Source organism: Sus scrofa, chromosome 3 (assembly GCF_054392235.1).
Source record: "Sus scrofa isolate SSC_HxYL_T2T_F1_AM1 chromosome 3, Sscrofa_HxYL_maternal_Yorkshire_Landrace_v2.0, whole genome shotgun sequence".
NCBI classification, from domain to species: domain Eukaryota; kingdom Metazoa; phylum Chordata; class Mammalia; order Artiodactyla; family Suidae; genus Sus; species Sus scrofa.
The window spans coordinates 71,558,501-71,562,566 of NC_139385.1; positions in this window are offsets into that span (position 1 = coordinate 71,558,501).

Consider the following 4,066-nt stretch of genomic DNA (forward strand, 5'->3'; position numbering starts at 1 on the left):
GAGCGCGCAGACTCAGTGTTTACCGCTCCGTCCCTTCCGGCTCAAGTCTCTTGCAGCCCCGCCCAGACAGGGGGCGGGGCTTGGGAAAAGGCCAGGGTGCTCCAAGAGAGCCCCGTTTCCTTAGCTCGGTGACGGCGTTTCTCCGTGGCGTGTCTGCTGTCGCCCGTTAAAGGCGTCTCTCTCTTTTTCTGGTTTCTTTGCTTAATAGCAGCCACAGCAAACCGTCACTCTCCCTTTCCTTCTTTGCCCTCCTGATGACGAGACAGTACGGACGAGCAGGAGCTCCCCCGGCGGGTGGACTGCCCCACGGAGTGACGTCGCAGGGGGCCGGGCGCCTCTTGGCCCTATCCTCTGCCCGCAATTCTGCCTTCTACCTTTCTTGTGTTTTTTTGTTTGTTTTTTAGTTTTTTTTCCTGCAGGACACAAACGTGTGGGAATCTGGAAAGAGAAACCTAGCCTGTCACCTTTTAGCGGCAGCCTTCCCGACCCTGCTCCCCTCAGTTCTAGCTCCATGGAACCTGTGCCTTTCGCCATCGCCAAAGCTCTCTCATTAAAAAGTGCATCCTGGGAGTTCCAGTCGTGGCTCAGCGGTAACGAACCCAACTAGTATCCATGAGGATGCGGGTTCCACCCTAGCCTTGCTCAGTGGGTTAAAGATCTGTGAGCTGTGGTGTAGGTCGCAGACTCAGATCCTGCATTGCTGTGGCTGTGGTGTTGACCTGCAGCTGCAGCTCGAATTTGACCCCTAGCTTGGGAACTTCCATAAGCCGTGGGTGAGGGCCCTAAAAAACAAAACAAACATACAAACAAACAGTACATCCTTTTTCTGATGGAAGAACTTAATTATGTTCATTGTAGAAAATTCACTGAATGTGTAGAAGTAGAAAATCTTTGTTCCACCTTTCTGGCATGATCACTACTGTTTTACTGTATGCTTTTTATTTATTTATTTATTTTTTGACCATGCCCCTGGCATGTGGAAATTTCCTAGGCCAGTGATCAAACCTACCACTGCAGTGACTCAAGCCACTGCAGTGACCCAAGCCGCTTCAGTGACAACGCTGGATCCTTAACCCCCTGCACTACAGGGGCGCTCTCATTTTACTGTATTTGTCTTGCAAACATTTAATATTTTTGATTAAGTAATATAGACTGTTGGTTGAAACATCAAAACGGGATTTTTGGAAAAGTAAACAATGGGAAATTCTTGCTTCCTACCTCTCCACATGTTTCCATCTTTTTTTTTTTTTTTTAAATACAAATGTACTTATTTTCCCTCTTCTTCTTGTTTACTTTCTCTTCTCATTTCTTTTCTTTTTCTTTTTTTTTTTTTTTTTTTTTTGTCTTTTTTTTTTTTGCTATTTCTTCGGCCGCTCTCTCGGCATATGGAGGTTCCCAGGCTAGGGGTCTAATTGGAGCCGTAACCACCGGCCTACACCAGAGCCACAGCAACACGGGATCCGAGCCGCGTCTGCAACCTACACCACAGCTCATGGCAACGCCGGATCGTTAAGCCACTGAGCAAGGCCAGGGACCGAACCCGCAACCTTATGGTTCCTAGTCGGATTCGTCAACCACTGCGCCATGGCGGGAACTCCTCTTTTCTTTTTCTTTAGGGCTGTACCCAGGGCTTATGGAAGTTCTGAGACTATGGGTCAAATCAGAGCTATAGCTGCTGGTCTACGCCACAGTTTCAACAATGCAGGCTGCAAGCTGCACGTGCAACCTACATCACAGCTCAGGGCAAGGTCGGATCCTTAACCCACTGAGCAAGGCCAGGGATTGAACCCGCATACTCATGGTTAGTAGTTGGGTTCGTTACCACTGAGCCATGATGGAAACTCCTCTTTTCTTTCTTTCATTTGAGGGCCACACCTCTGGCACATGGAAGTTCCTCAGCTAGGGGTCAAATCTGAGCCACAGCTGCCAGCCCACACCATAGCCACAGCAACACTGGGTCTGAGCTGGATCTGAGACCTATGCCACAGCTTGCAGATGCCAGATCCTTAACCCACTGAATGAGGTCAGGGATCAAAGGCTCATTCTCATGGAGACTGCAAGTCAGGTCCTTAACCTGTTCAGCAACAGTGGGAACTTCCCCTTCTTAATTAGTGTATTTTCATAGGATTCGCTATGCATAATCATTTTCTCTGTAATTGGAATCATTGGGTAAATAGTTTTGTATCCATGGTTTAAAATTACTTTTACAATTATACATTAATTATTGCTCGATATCATTTTATGAACATTGGCCAAGGTAGGTAATTTGTGGACCGTGGTTTTTGAAATGGTAGGCTCTAACTTAATGAAGCATATGATCTAGTATGGCACACAAACATTAAATATTTACACACATGTATGTGCATGTGTGCACGTGTGCACATGCCCTTCCCAAGAAATGCCAAGAAAGAGGAGTTCCCGTCGTGGCATAGCAGAAATGAATCCGAATAGGAACCATGAGGTTGCGGGGTTCGATCCCTGGCCTCGCTCAGTGAGTTAAGGATCTGGCATTGCTGTGAGCTGTGGCATAGGTTGCAGATGTGGCTCGGACCTGTGACTGGTGTAGGCCAGCAGCAACAGCTCTGATTAGACCTCTAGCCTGGGACTCTCCATATGCTGCAGGTGCAGCCCTAAAAAGACAAAAGACAAAAAAAATAAAGAAAGAAAAATATTCTAAGCTCCTCTGTTAAAAAAAAAAAGAAAGAAAGAAAGAAAGAAATACCAAGAAAGAAAAGTACAGACATTATGAGCTCTGTTGAGAATGGCACTTTGAACTGAAGACAAAGGGTGTAGGCAGTCCCCAGGGAAGGTTGAAGGGAAGAGGAAGATGAGATTTCAGGGCTGAGTGTACAGGGTGTGCAAAGGCCTGGGGGCATGTGGGAACTTGATGTTTTGTGTAAGAAAGATGAGGACAGGAGTGTCAGAAAACAGAGCAAAGAGAATGGTGGTGTGGAGTTTCTGCCAGGGCACAGTGGGTTAAGAATCCAATAGAGATCACTTGGGCCACTGCTGAGGTGAGGGTTTGATCCCCAGCTCAATGCAGTGGGTTAAAGGATCTGGGGTTGCCACAGCTGCAGTGTAGGTCACAGCTGCAGTTCAGATTCAATCCCTAGTCAGGAAATTTCCATAAGGATTTGGTGTGGCCAAAAAAAAAGAATGACTGGATTCTAGGCTGAAGCAGAGCCAGATGAAGGAGTAAGTGATCTAGGAGTTGTCCAGAATGTAAATAGCTATTGGACAGAAAAGCACATCAGAAAATATGCTAGTTAACTCAGGTTGAAATGTAACCCTGGCGTTCCCGTTGTGGCTCAACAGTAGACAACCCGACTAGTATCCATGAGGATGTGGGTTGGATCCCTGGCCTTGCTCCATATGCTGTGGGTGCAGCCCTAAAAAAAACAAAAAAATAAAAAATAAAAAACTGTAATCCCACCAAAAAGGACTATAGCTGCGAGGTGGTATCTGAGTACAATATTTGGGTCACATGGCATGCACTTCTAGTCATTTGAAATTCTGAAGAATTTTAAAGATTAGTGCATGGTATAGGTATAGTTTTCAATAGCAAATGTTTTGTTATTAAAAAACCCTTTAGGAGTCACACTGTCCACCTGAGGAGACAAAAGAGGCAGCCAAGGGAGTTCCCATTGTGGCTCAGCGGGTCATGAACCCAACTAGTATCCATGAGAATGAAGGTTCCATCCCTGGCCTCGCTCACTGGGTTAAGGATCTGGCGTTGCCGTGAGCTGTGGTGTAGGTTACACATGTGGCTTGGATCCCACGTTACTGTGGCTATGCAGCTCCAATTCGACCCGTAGCCTGGGAGCTTCCATATAATAGAGGGGCAGCCCTAAAAGACACGAAAAAAAAAAAAAAAGAATAAAATCCTTAGAAATAAATTTAACAAAGGAAACGCAAAACTTATACTCTGAAAACTGTAAAATATTATTAAAAGAAACTAAAGAAGCCCTAAATAAACGGAAAGACATTTATGGATTGGAAGACATAATTGTTAGAATGGCTGTGTACCCCAAATTGATCGACCAACACAACCCCTATTAAAATCTCA